This window comes from Pinus tabuliformis, chromosome Q (assembly GCF_031772625.1).
Source record: "Pinus tabuliformis cultivar Carrire ecotype Pingquan chromosome Q, CPIR1, whole genome shotgun sequence".
Lineage (NCBI taxonomy): Eukaryota > Viridiplantae > Streptophyta > Pinopsida > Pinales > Pinaceae > Pinus > Pinus tabuliformis.
The window spans coordinates 1,304,976,905-1,304,992,260 of record NC_142296.1 but is presented as its reverse complement, the minus strand read 5'-3'; positions in this window follow the sequence as shown (position 1 = coordinate 1,304,992,260).

Genomic DNA, 15,356 nt, shown 5'->3' with positions numbered 1-15,356 from the left:
CACCAAATGACCCCTGAGGAAATCCTATAAATAGAAGAGACCTCAAGATCATTTGGACACATCTTCTCTTCTCTTTTGTCTTGGTTCACACAAGTTCGATGGAAGGAGTTTTCTCAAGGGTCCGAAATTACAAGCGAAAGGTTCGCTCTGGGTTAGGGTCTTCTGGATCTCGGTCCCTGGCACAAAACAGGGCATTCTGGTTGTTGGAACACAAGCCTATGAGAGAAACTATAGACCCTTGGACTCTGGCACAGAGGCTTATGGGAGCAACTCTGGATTCAGAGGCAGATAAGAAGGTTCTGATCCTTGGTCACTCGCACCAAGTAGCCCTGGGAGCAACCCTGTCATCTTGGTTGCTCATACAACTCAGCAAGGGTGCGACTTTGGTTTGTCGATTGCTCACACAACTCATCTAGGGAGCGACTTTGGGTCTTTATAGTTCAATGCCAGAGTCACATGCATAGAGACTCTTGGGAGAGATTTTGCAGTCACAGTCGCTTGCATATTGTATTCATGAGAGCGACCCAGAAGTTTCAGTTGCTCACAAACAGTGTTGATGAGGGCGACCTAATTCAAATCTAGGGTTTTGACATCTTGGCTTCAGTTGACTTCATTGATCAGGTAGATTTGGGTTTCTCTCTACTATTATACAGATTTGTAGATTTGTAGATTTGATTTGTTAGTTTCCGCTACAAACATATGTATTGGGCTCATTCACAGTGACAACAGTACTCAGTAGTATTTGACACAGTGACAATAGTACTCTGTAGTGTTCGGACAGTGATAGAAGTATACGGCAGTTGACATCAATTTTTGATAGCACATTACAGTCATCAGTATGAGGTTTCTGATTCCTAGCATGATTAGATTTGTTTCATAGATATCATTATTTCTTTGCTGCATAGATAAATTTATGGATCATTGTACTCTCTTTTGCTGCATCATTTGATGATGATATAAAATGAAGATTTGCAAGGGTTTTCCCCATAGTGGGTTTTTCCCTAGTCTCGGACCAATCCTGGTGTCTCTGTGTGTGTGCATGTTTTCTTCTACTGTCTATTTTATATTCCGATGCATTGATGATGATGGTGATGTTGTTTCTTCCTATGTAATTGCATATGTTGATGTATAATGGCGTAGATCTGAATAATGTAATGATGAAATGGGGTGAACTTAATGTATTAATGATAAAATGCAATTGTCATAGCAAAGAACAATGTCGCCCTATGAAAAATTAACACATCAAGCTTTAGTTCCGGAGTTGGTGGTCATTCTTAAACCACCACCAGTTGATACCTTGATTTCTCCCACCTCATTTAGTTTGTGGTCTTCCTTAAAATCCACCATTTCAAATAGCACATCCAACCATTTACTGCCATTTTTGGATTTTTTTGTTTCAACTCTCTTCTTGGAGTCTCATACACCCCTTTGGATTAAAGGGGGGAATGTTGGACACTCAATCCGTAAGAATTTCAATAGTCACGGGAGTCCAAAAGACCTCTTGGAATATAAAACCAAGGGTCAGAACAATGTATTTTTATGTACATTCTTGTGAATAATAAAGTATTTCATAAATTATCCTAAATTCTTCTTAGCAGATTAGGGTGATTTTGGCATTTTCAATGCACAAATTTCAAAACGAATAAAATAAACACAAATTCAAATGATAATATAGTTATTATTAAATATTTAATTAATTTTTTTAACAAAATAACTATTTTATATTACAAAAAGATAATCTTTCACATATCAAAAACAATTTTATTGACTTCTTTTCACAATTAAATCAAGTATATGCTATACACTTTGTTACCAAATACTTTTGACAAAATAAGCCAATTCACTACATCCTCTTATAGAATAGTTAACACATTAAAACTTTATAATTATAGATATGCAACTTGAGACAAAATGCCCCCAATTTTTTTGCCCACAACAAAATTATATTCCAGAGCATCTAATATTTTAAAAACAAAAATATAAACTGAGTTAGCTAAGAAACCAATGCCAAAAACAGAAGATAAAAGTCGATAACGCACTTGACAATATTATCTAGCAGTGCTTGTTTGCAAGGTTTGAAAGATGTGTTAGGAACTTCTTCAATTTAAATCATCCGGTCACATTGCTTTCTCATAACTATGTCTAGTTGAACTTATTTATATATTTCTCATACCTTTAATGGCCTCTACAATCTTCTAATCATATTTTGTTTAAACTTTCTTGATTATCTTATTAGTCTTTAAGGGGTCTCTACCCAAGCATATGAGAACAAGAAAATAGTTGACAAGCTAATACTAGTATTTAGAAGAGAAATACTCTAATTAGATGATTATGTGCTTTTGGATTTTATTTATGTTATTTGATCCCTCCTTGTACTATTTATGCTACTATTTCTGTTTATATTTATAATGTTTTTAATAATTAGTGTTAATTTGCATTCATCAAGTTTACATCATTATTATTATTAATATTTTTACTAAGATTTACAAAAATAAATTTGAGATAAAATTCTAATACAAGATTTTAAGTTACCTTTTTTTTAAGAGAGGTGAAATGCATTTTTGGCGCAAGATTTCTTTCATTATCTGTTCAGTGTAATAAAGTAGAACACCATATTTTTTGAATTACATGTTAAAGAAAGGAGAGCATGAACAATTTACAATATTTTAATTACAAAACATTGAATAGGGGTTTGCCTATCCAACAATAATTAAAGGGATGATAAGAGAAAGATAGAATGTAGTATTATACCAAATTATTTTAATTAGTATGGTTTCTATGTTATATATCTTTAATTTCTAAAAAAAATAAAAAAAAATTAATACTTTTCAATAATATTCAGTTTTACATTGTTCAATTTCTAGTAATGTTGAATTTAAATAACATATGATTTAAATGATACTCAATTCAATGTCATAGTTAGTGTAGTGTGTGAAATTTTTAATCTATTGCAATAACTGGAAATTATTTTTCTAATTGATTAAAATTAAGTGCAATTTATTTGCTACTGTGAATAACGAATAAAATCACAACTACAATTTTCAACATAAAAATATTGCAAAAGTAAAATGTTGGAAACTGAGAAATATAAAGCGTATACATAAAAATGACACCGTTATTTTTGGACAATTGTCCCGGTAAAAACACAATGTGGGAAAACCGATGCAACACATGAGGATTTTATTATTAATATGTAGCAACAAAAATTTTGAGTACAAATTTGGATGTTAGTGTAGCTATCCTCCAACAAAATATACTGCTAAAATTATTTGGAGGAAATTGCTCCCTTCTGCAACCAAACTCATACCCTTTGGCCCTTCTCGCACTTGCTTTCGCCAACTCGCACTAGCCTGAAATACCCACTGCTTGGCCCAAATAATTCGCACTGCCTATAACTTGGCTTTGAATGAGTTGGCAAGCCTCCCTCTAGCCCTAGAAGTGACTTGCTTTTCCTTTTAGGTGATCTCCACGCCTCTTTCCATTGAAGCGATCTCTTTGCGGCACTTCGAACTAGGGTTTCAAGCTACTCGCATTGGTTGCTCGACCTCTCTACAGAAATAATTCGTCCTCCCAACTATTGTTTCTCTGTTGTTGAGAAACACTACTGGAAATAACTTTGTTTCTCCCTCAGTCACTTCCACTCGATCACTGGCTCGAATTCTTCTCTATCTGAACTCTACTCTTTGAGAAATTTGATTTGCCTTGATCACTAGTGTATTTTGCTCTAACCCCATCAACCCCCTCTTACAATCTCTCGTTGGAAAACCAATGGCCATGATTAGGTCCCCATCAACTGCTAATATTATCTCTGAGTTGATCCATGTGAGTTTCTAAAGAAATCTCACCTTTCTCAATTAGTTCTTGTTAATTAATCATTTTTCCTAAATTAGACTTAGGAAAAATTGAATTATTGATTAATTAATTTAATTGAGCCATATCTAGGTGTTTTCTCTTGAAACTTTTTATGGGTTCTAGATTTCTTGTGTTTCTAAGCCTCTCTAACCAAAGTCGAGACTATAACACTTGTCTGATCCTACCCAATCAACAAAAACTAACACTCCCTCTTAGCGAGGAAGGCGTTCTAGACAATCCCATGACATCTCCTCCCATACACGTTGTTGATGTTTAACCACTGTGATAATCTGCCACTGGCCACCAACTACTACGGAACTCTAATTCATATGTTATTTTGTAGTTGAACCAATATTGCATATACATTGCTATTGACAATGCATTGTACGGTTTATACTGCTGCCAACTCTGCACTATGTTGCATCTGATCTCATGTTGTTGTTGTTACTGCTACAACTACTGCAACTGAGAATGAAATCTTGTCCTTGCTACTAAAAAGATTTATCCATTATAGCCATCTATTCTCTAAAATAAGCAAACTTAGCTCTCCCTACAGCTTTCTTGAGTTGATCTGCAACCTACTCTTCTGTGGGAACATGTTGTAGTTGGACTATACACAATCTCTGATGAAGTGCTACTGAATGTTTATGTGTTTTGACCTATCATGAAACACTAGATTTTAAAAGAGCCTAATGCAACTCTGATTATCACAATAGATATTGGTCACCTCCATCCTCTGACTGAACAAGATCAACAACATCTTCCAAAGCCATATAACTTCACACATGGTTGTGCTAGCTTCCATATACACTGCTTCTACAGAGCTCAGTTCTACTTACTTCTACTTCCTCCTCCACCAAAAAACCATCCCTGATCCAACATTGAAGCAACACACTGATGTGTTCTTCTTGTCTTTTGAACTCCCTGCCCAATCTACATTTGTGAATCCACATATTTTGATACCATCACCTCGAGTATATCTCAATCCATACTCAATTGTGCCACGAAAATATCTCAGAATGTGCCTTGTTGTTTTCCAATGCACTCTCTTCGATCCCACCATAAATTAACTAAGAGTGTTGACCGCGAAACAGATATATGACCTAGTGTTGACAAGATACATGAGGGAACCAATAAGTTGTCTATACAAGGTGAGGTCAACATCCTTGTCCTCTAATGCATAAATCTTCCTCCAATTAGTAATCATAGGCGGAGACATGGGTCTCCAATCTTGCATCTTGAATCTCTTCAAAATATTTGTAGCATATCTCCCTTGACCAAGGAAGATCTCCCAGTCCTTCTGCCACACTTCCAATCCTAGGAAGTAATGCATCAACTCCAAGTCTTTCATGTCAAATTTTGCTTCCAAGTTCCTCTTGTAGTCCTCTATAAGCCCTGATGACCCTGTCAAAAAGATACCATCCACATACAATGTTACGATGAGTAGCTCATCCTCTACCATCAAATAGTACAGGTTGGGGTCATGCGTCACTCTTGACAAATCCTATTTGTTGCAAGTAGTTGTCAATCAGACCATACCATGCCTTGGGAGACTGCTTAAGCCCGTATAGATATTTATTCAGTTTGCACACGTGTGCCCTACTCATATGTCTCGAAGCCCTCTGGTTTCTCGATGTATACTTCCTCCGCTCTCACTGTGTTCAAGAATGTTGTATTGATGTCCATTTGGTGAATCTGTCATCCCATCTATGTTGTTATTAGATACAATCGACCAGATAGAAGTATATCTAGAAAATGGGGCGAAGGTCTCCTCATAGCCTATCCCTTCTTTCTATAAATACCCCTTTTCCATGAACCTAGCCTTATACCTCTCCACATTGCCATTTGTAGCATACTTGATCTTATAGATCCATCGAAAGCCCACAACTGACCTCCCCTCAGGTCTCATCACTACCTCCCAAACATTATTCGTCATGATAAAGATATACTCCACGATGGCATCTATCCACAGCTGATGTTGTGTGGCCTCCTGACAACTAGAAGGTTCTTCAACCCATGCCACCAATGCTTGGTCCCTGTTTGGCTATTTGTGTTCTCGCTTGTTTGTCCTAGGAGCTCCAATGAACTCCTTTACATATATCAATGTCAGATGAACTGCCCCACTGGTTCGACCACTAGTGGTGGGAGGATCAACCAACTCCTCATCCTATCTCTGTTGCAACATTGTTTCAGACTCACTAAATCCTATGCACCTTGAGATGTGCTGGTACTTGTTAGAGTCAGTTAGTTTTCAGTTGTCAAATGACTTTGAATCCATAATTTTGTTGTCATGGAATGAGTCAAACTCATAAACATTTTTACTATTATGAGTTCAATTGATCACTCTCTGAAAGTCGCCATGAATCTAATTTTCAAATTTTTTGGTTGATAACATGAAGTGGTGTTGAGTCTTTAGGATTCGTCGTCATAGATTTTTGGGTCATTGGGTATACTGTCAAAGTGAAGGTTTGTTAAATGTTTCATTTGAAAATCAACTACAATAAATGGTCTGTTGTTCAAAGCAGCATGGTTTTTTGGATACTACACTTCTTTTCCTCTTCTAATATTCCTCATTTGCTTTATCCCCCTATTCTAACTTTTAATCCCACCTTTTCCCTCATCCCTCATTCCATGCAATTTTTATGTTTTCTATCCTACTCTAAGCCTAATCCCCTTTAAAAAACCATCATGGTGCACCATGTATGAATACTACCCATTTACCCTAAGTCTCCATCCCCTCTATCCCTTAATGGTCATCATTTCAAATCACACTTGCATGCCTCATACTCACCTCCACTACCCAATAGTCATATCGTACATATGATTTGAAATCATTACCTAAGTCATCATACCATTATACATATGACTTACATCACTCAACCATAATGCCAAATTTCGAATTAAAATGGTATGTCGCCATTCCATCTCCATCATTGCCTGTGCAATTGTTTTCCAAGCTTGATTAAGTGTTTATGGTTCAAATTTGAGGATGGTTCACAGTTTAAATGAGCCTAAAATCGGAATGCATCACCATTAGTAGTTACAAAGTAGCCGCTATGCAAAGGAGCTACGCAGTTGCACACAGAGCGTTGTGCAGCTTGCTGTGTAGCACCTTCCCAGTGGTCACCCTGGCATGGACATGATTTAATCTTGTTTTCTAGAGAGATTTGTGACACCCAATTCTCAGACTGTGTTTTGTTGCCTAATTCAAGTCATGGTGCGTTGTGATCAAGTTGTCTTATTAAGTTGTTGCGCACACCATGTCTGCTACGCACATAGTTGCTTTTAATCTCAGAGTCAAGGTTATGTGCAAATGTTGGTTGATTTTGAATGCTAAGTAGTCAAGGTGATTGTTAGTAAAGGTCATAAAGCTTGCCACTCACCCTCCAAATTGCTAGAATGCCTTGTTAGCACTGCGTAGTACCCCTATTTGTTGAATTTGTGTTGTTGTCACAAAAATTGAAATCTCACACCTCTATTTCTGTATAAGTAGTCTGCTACAGAAGGGAAACTTGATAGGTGTTTTTAGGTCAAATGGCTCCCACCCCAAGCAAAAAGGGAGGGGATGTTGTGTGTACAGAGCCTCAAACTTTGGCCCTAGTTAATTATTCCCCGGCCATTAGGGTTGCTTTTGAGAATGTTGGGTGCATAGTGATAATGATAATGATCTTTTTGTTTTTATCATTTAAGGAAAACTATTGTAGAAAACATTAATTTTCCTCTTTTTTAGTTTGGTTTGATCCACTTCATGGATTGAGGGTGCACTGCATCCGGACATATTTTGATTTCCTAGTGTATATCTATTTAAGATGGAAAACTTGAATGAAAACATGTTGGACAGTATTGGTATTGACTTTGAGTTTCTAGTGTAGTTTTGGTGATTTTAGTTTAATGAAAGAAAGGCTCAAATGCACAGTTTTTCCCAGTAATCATTGCAAATGATACTATGGTATGAAATTTTGGATCGGTGTTTTCCTATGTGTCTTTTATGTTGAAATTCTTCTTTAAAATTTGAGATAGAACTCAGTAACTCTAGAATTCAATTAAATTTTCTCTAGCGTTCACTGTGTTCTTGTGTTTCAGTTACAAATGGAGCATGTTACTTATGTTTTTACTCATATGTTTATCTTAAATATTGTCTCATAAGTATATGTTGAACCAGTTTTCTCGATGTTTCCCTGCATGTTTAAAAGAATGTTGTGTCAGTTTTCCCACTATACTACGTACTCTCTATTTGTTTCAAAATTTGTATCAATAACATCCCTTTGTGTTGGCCAGGTATATGCATAGACATTATAGACCTAAAATTGGTATCACCTACACCATTTCTCAGAAATTTCCACCCATCCCTAACAAGATATTTCAACGAATCCTTCAGATATGGTCTATGTATGCTAGATAGTCAAAATATTTAGTTTTCATAAGTTGACGGAGCCCCCTCCTGTTGTAGAAGACCAGTCTCTCAACCGAAAGAGGTTTGTGGTTACCTTTGTGAATCTACCCTTGACCTAGTAGAATTCACAGAGTGCTAACATAGTGGCATCGTTGGCGAGGAACGAACGAAAGTGTTAATCTTCTCCAAGAAATATTGTCAAAGTTCGAGATCTGGTTGTTGATGATGAACATCAAACAGACGCATAGGCTAAATCATTCACCTAGCGACTCCGAGTTCAAAGGATTTAGCAGATTGAAATTTCACGGTGACTCCACTAGTCAAAGTTCAGTAATTTCAAGAATTATTGTTGACTAATTTCAAGATGGGTGCAAGAACAAATCCCAGGTATGCTCCTGTGGATAGATCTCATATTCTTGGTTTTCTGAATCCAATGCCTCATGTTGATTGGTCAACCTATCTCCCAATAGTTAGATAAGAGAAGGGAGAAGATGTTGCTCTACATTTAATTAAATTCCATAGGCATGTATGTAGACTAGAAGTTGTATTTCATGAGGATTCATTTATGAAAATTTTTATGGAAACTTTAGAGGGAAATGCAAGATCATGGTACGAAGGGTTTCCAGCTGCTAGTCTATGTTCTCTAATGGATTTCTATTCAGCATTTTGTACAAATTTTAAACAAACTCATCCTTCTATAGTGCTGATAGAAAGATTTTGTGGAAGATTTAATGATCTGTTTCAGCTCATGGGTATTGACATCTATGATCAAGATGTAATGACTGATGAAATTGAAGAAGCCTTGTTTGAGTTGTCTTTTCCTCAAGATGAAATAGGAGAAGTACAAGCAGTAGCTGAAAATGAAACTGACCAGCAGACAACAATTCCAGTAGCTAAAGATGAAATTGGTTAGCCAGAGGTTGATGAAGAAACACAGCAGATTTATCCTCTTAAGCCTGATTAAGAAGAGGAGAGAAGTAAAGAAGAAGAGGTGATTCAAGGGCCTCTTGCAAAAGAAGATTTCATTCAGGGATATCTGCCTCCAGATTCAAAAAATGAAGGATCTTCTGAAGAAGAGCAAGTTATTTCAGATCTGGTGGCATGTTATTACTATGGTTGCCTCAATTGAAGAGGGAAAAATCAAAGAACAAAGTCCTCTTGTTGATCATCAAATGAAGGTAACAAATCATCTGTGTGAAGATCCTTTTACTGGCCTCTTGCAATCATTGAAGGAAGAGGTTTGTCTTCCCATGGCCAGTTTACTGTAGGAATTATGGAAGGCTATGTTTTTTTTAGATTTTGGTTCTCAGCATCAATGGAATTTTGAGTTGCTAATCTATTTTTCCTTCTTCCTTCTCAAGGGAACTATGAGCAACATTCATTCAAGTAGCCATTTTCTTGACTGGTTACATTAGAGAGAAGAGGTTACCTAGCATATATATCTTCAACAGGTGGGCGGTTATCAACAATATTTGAAGCCCGAAGTGAAGGCCCTAAGATCTTGATGGTCTGTTGCCATAAGTAAGTTCAATTAGTAGTTAATTTTCAGTAAATCAGTTAAGTTTTAGTTTTTAAATTTTGACGCCATTGCCCAATGGTCCGAAATAGGCTACTAGTCTGCAGTGTGGTTCTTGGCACCTCACTGGGAGGTTTCCATCCCCAATGGAGCCGATGTTAGAGTGAGTTATTTTTTAGTTGTCGAATGTCTTCGAATCCATAATTTTTTTTCATGGAATAAGTCGAACTCACAAACATTTTTATTGTCATGAATTCGACCGATCACTCTCTGAAAACCACCATGAATTTGGTTGTCAAATTTTTTGGTTGATAACGTGAAGTGGTGTTGAGTCTTTGGGAGTCGTCGTCACAGATTTTTGGGTCATGGGGTATATTGTCAAAGTGAAGGTTTGTTAAAGGCTTCATTTGAAAATCAACTACAATGAAGGGTTTGTTATTCAAAGCATCATGGTGTTTGGGATACTACACTTCTTTTCCTCTTCTAATATTCCTCATTTTCTCTATCCCCCTATTCTACCTTTTAATTCCACATATTCCCTCATTCCTCATTCCATACAATTATTGTATTTCTTATCCTACTCTAAGCCTAATCCCCTTTAAAAAACCACCATGGCGCATCATGTATGAATACTACCCATTTACCCTAAGTCTACATCCCCTCTATCCCCTAATGGTCATCATTTCAAATCACACTTGCATGCCTTACACTCACCTCCACTACCCAATATTCATATCATACCTATGATTCGAAATCATTACCTAAGTCATCATATTGTTATATGCATGAATTACATCACTCAACCGTAATGCCAAATTTTGAATTAAAACAATATGTCGCCATTCTATCTCCATCATTGTTTGTGCAATCATTTTCCAAGCTTGATTAAGTGTTCGTGGTTCAAATTTGAGGATGGTCCACAGTTTAATCGAGCCTAAGATTGGAATGCATCACCATTAGAAGTTATAGAGCAGCACGCTACGCAAAGGAGCTATGTAGCAGCACACAGAGCATTGCACAACTTTCTATGCAGTGTCTTCTCAGTGGTCACCCCAGTATGGACATGGTTTAATATTGTTTTCTAGAGGTAGGTTCATGTCACCCAATTCTCATACTGTGTTTTGTTGCCTAATTCAAGTCTTTGTGAGATGTGATCAAGTTGTGTTATTAAGTTGTTGCTCACACCCTGTCTGCTATGCACATAGTCGCTTTTAATCTCAAAGTCAAGGTTATGTACAAATGTTGGTTGATTTTGAATGTTGAGTAGTCAGGGTGATTGTTAGTAAAGGTCATAAATCTTGCCACTCACCCTCCAAATTTCTAGAACGCCTTTTCAACAAAGTGTAGTACCCTTGTTTGTTGAATTTTGGTTGTTGTCACGAAAAGTGAAATCTCCCACCTCTAATTGTGTACACGTAGTCTACTACATAAGGGAAACTTGCCAGGTGTTTTTAGGTCAAATGGATCCCACCACAAGAAAAAGGGGAGGGGTTGTTGTGCGTACAAGGCCTCAAACTTTGTCCCTAGTTAATTTTTCCCCATCCATTAGGGTTTCTTTTGAGAAAGTTGGGTGCATTCCATTTTGTCAAAAGTTCCAAAAGGTAGGTCATCACACTCGTCTAACTAGCATGTTTGCTCTGAACTTTAAGAATGACAGGGTCAAATTGGGAGATTTGGAGATAGTGGTCACAGAAAAGCTTATTGTTGATGCTACAGTACTTCCTACATTTGGTGACAAGTGGTTTAAAGGGGATGATATGGATGTCTCACCCTTTAAGGAGTTTGGTAAACCTGAGTTTAGAAACAAATTTGCTACAAACTTCCTAGTTGTATATCTTCAAGACCATTACACTAAGTTGCTGAAGGTTATACAAAGATACTTCACATGTGAAGGTATATTTAGTCGGGTTTACCAATACCACCTAAGACTCCTGTTGCATTTCACAGATAAGAAGCCCATGAATTTAACTTTTTTCTTGCTCAAGAGTTTGGAAAGAATGGTAGGGAAGGTTCAACTCCAAAAGGATAATCACATGTCACGTTTGTTTCATTTTTGCCTTATCAAAATTCTTGCTAAGTTCGTAATGGACAAAAAGAAGGTTCATTGGTTTGATTTTCTATCTATTCTTGGTATATCACCTCAGACAGAATCTTCATCAATCAAAATTTGTGAAGAAAAATAAGAATCTCATGAAACACATGATGAAAAAGTAACTTAGACAGTGGAAGAAGCAAATATAGGTGAGGAAATAAGTGAATAGCCCAGTGAGAAACCTAAAGGCAAACCTGGAAAGCAATTGAGTAAGGGACAGAGCACAAAGGGTAAGGAGAAAGACAAAAAGCCAAAGTTTCATGTGGCACCATCCCAAACAATGAAGATTTCAATGACAACAGAGGAAATAGTCAAGGATGAACAGTTTGTGCTAAGACGTAGAACTAGGTCGAAAGTTAAGAAAGATATGGAGGAGTCAATTCCTCAAACAGTTATTGAGGTCTCAGAAGAAAAACAAGAAAAGGAGTTGGAGGAGATTGAAGCAATGCAATTTGAAGAAAAATACCCTCCTCCTAAAGTCACGAAATGAAAAGCATCCACTAGTAGAACATCTAGCAATAGGAAAAGGAGGTAAAAATCATTTGCCTGAAATTTTGCAATTTTGTTCATGACTGAAGGTTTCTTATGTTGCGTAGTATAGGTCCATTTTTGTTAATTACAAGCCGCAAATGGTGTTTTTGTTAGCATGTTGGGATGGTTTTGGGTATACTAAGGGGCCTACAGTACTGTGGTTTGGTTTCATGAAGTTTAATGGTGTGAAGAAGGTAGGGTGCCTATTTGAAAGTTGTTACGCAGCTGTTGCACACAAGTTGTTACAAGCTCTTGGAGAATGTCAGTTGTCATAAAGTTGAGTGGATGGATGTGTAGTGGAGTTGGGAGCCAGTTCAGACCATCGGTTAGCAGCTAGGTGTCAACTTTGGAAGGAAAACATAGCAGTGCAGCGTGATACCTAGTTGTTAGAGTCCAACCCTAACCCCCTTATTTATGTAATAGGATCGAGTCATAGTTATAGATAGTAAAAATTCAATAAAGCCCATATTAATAATTGTAAGTGGTTGACCTGCATTTAATGAAAGGACCATAGTTAGTTGCAAATGGATCATGGTATTAGATAGATGGTATTAATAAGAACCATGGTATTGACCCATGGTATTGCATGTATGAATCTTATATAAAGGATAAAGACTCCCCTCGAGGAGCATCGTGTCTTACTTTGTAATTGAGCCTAGCTCTATTGGAGGTTGCCCCCTCGAAGAGGCAAGTGAACATTGCTTTTTGAATAATAAAATACTTGTTGTTATTTCTTATTGTTTGTGTTCTGGGAATATTTCTTCGCATATTTTGTATTCTGGTATCTTCTTGCAAGTCAAGAGCGTAACAAGTGGTATCAGAGCACTTCCCAAGGCCGGTGGGATCTCCAATTTTTAGCAAAAAAAAAAAAAATTGGCTAGAGACGTGTTCCGGCGTCTTTCAACCACGGGATCTGTCGTTGAGCACATAAACCTGTGGATTTGGGGAGGCATGCACACAGGAAATATAAGAGGTGGTCATGCTTGTTGGCTACCTTGTAACGCCTGTGGGTACCTCTTCGAGTAGTAGCGCATTAGACAAAACCGCGCATGGACTGTCTTCCAAGTACCCTCTTGTATATCGGAAGCCCCCTAAGCTCTCTTGAAACCTCACCATGGATAAACTGTCGGCCGTCTTATTGCTACAATACACCGAGAATAGCACTCAGGGAGATTACTCACGCGTACGATACGGTAGTCAGGTTGTACAGCTAAGGGTATGGTTGATCCTCCTTGGTTAGTGCCCTGAAATATTGGGCCAAGTACTACTGTCAGACCCTTATGTATATTGCGATTTGTAGCACCTGACACTCCTTGTGACCATAGTTCCCGTGTCTCTCTTTGCATCACACATCATCTTTGTCAGATCAGATCTAGCAAGTGGGGTCCTGTCGCAGCAGTAACAATCAGTTTTGCCATTTAGATCTATCTGATCTGCCATTCAGATCCATCAGATCCACCAATCAGATCTATCAAATCCGCCATCCAGATCTAGCAGTTTGGGTTTTATAGCAGTCACAACAATCAGATCCACCATTCAGATCTAGCAGTAAGGGTTCGATCACTGCCACATTCCTACTCATACTCTGCAATGGAGGGTTCGCCGACAAATCTGACTATTTGTGTGGGCTCCTATACCTGGGCACAATTCTCGCAGGACTTTGTGCAGCATCGAATTTTTTGGGATTCGGCTACTGCAGTATTCCTAAGCGAGGAGTAAAACTCCTTTCAGAGTAAAAAAAATAATAAACTAAATTAAAATAAAATTAAAAAAAAAAAAACAAAAACAAAAACAAAAAAAAAAAAACAAAAAAAAACAAAAAAATTTGAGACCCTCCGGGACGCTTATAGGAGACTTAGCCCATAAGAATTAGGTCGACGAGCTGAGCAAGGTGGTACCATTAAATTGTTAGCATCAAAAAAATTTCGGGCGGTCCCAAATTTTAAGTGCATCGGATCGGTGCATGGTACAAACTAGAGCTCAAGCTATGGCCAATGAGAAGATCGACCTCCTTACATCAAAATTGAACGAAACACTGTCGTCATTGCAGACCTTAACTAACACACTCGCAAAGGGCAAGATGGAGGAACGCGCGAAGGCATATATTAACAATGAAAACATTGAGGGCGAGTCTAGCCATTCTCTTCACCTCTTTGGCGACCACCAACAATCCCAGACGTGACCACCCACGCTGGACATGTATAAATTGGATGGCTCTCATCCGGCCACATGGATAGCACAAATGGAGCAATATTTCACACTAAATCACATCCGAGATGATGCGACTCAGCTTAGTGTGGGTAGCATGTACTTGGACAATGAAAGATGGCAATGGTGGCAATGGCATCAACGTTGCTATGGAAGGCCCATGACTTGGCAAACATTCACAAAAGCTCTTACAGCTCGCTTTGACCATGACTCTAACTTTTTGGGTCGTCTCATAAAGCCCTGATAGAGAGGAACAATAAACGAATATATTACAGCCTTTGAAGCCTTAACTTTCCACACAGGATGTCTACAAGATGAGTTCTACTTGGAATGTTTTGTTAGTGGTCTCAAAGAAGCCATACAAGCCCATGTCCAACTACAACACCCTATCTCATGGCTGCAGGCATGCAAGGTCACTCGTGAAGTAGAACGTGCGTTAGCGGCCCAGTCCAATCGCCCAAACTTCATAGCCAAGGGTTGCCCCACCCAGGCTCAAAGCACTACCCAAACACTCAAGGTTCAAAAGGTGTCACCAGTGGAAATGGCGGAAAGAGGAAAGCAAGGATTGTGTTACTACTGTGATGAGAAATACTCCCCTGGGCATATGTGCAAGGAGCCCAAATTCTTTCAAATTGATGCTACTGATCACAGTTCATCAGAGGAAGCCCCACCACTTGAGGAACCAGAGGAGGAAGACAAGGACAACCAACCGGATAATGTACCTAAAGAACCAGTTATCTCGCTACATGCTTTGGCAGGGATTT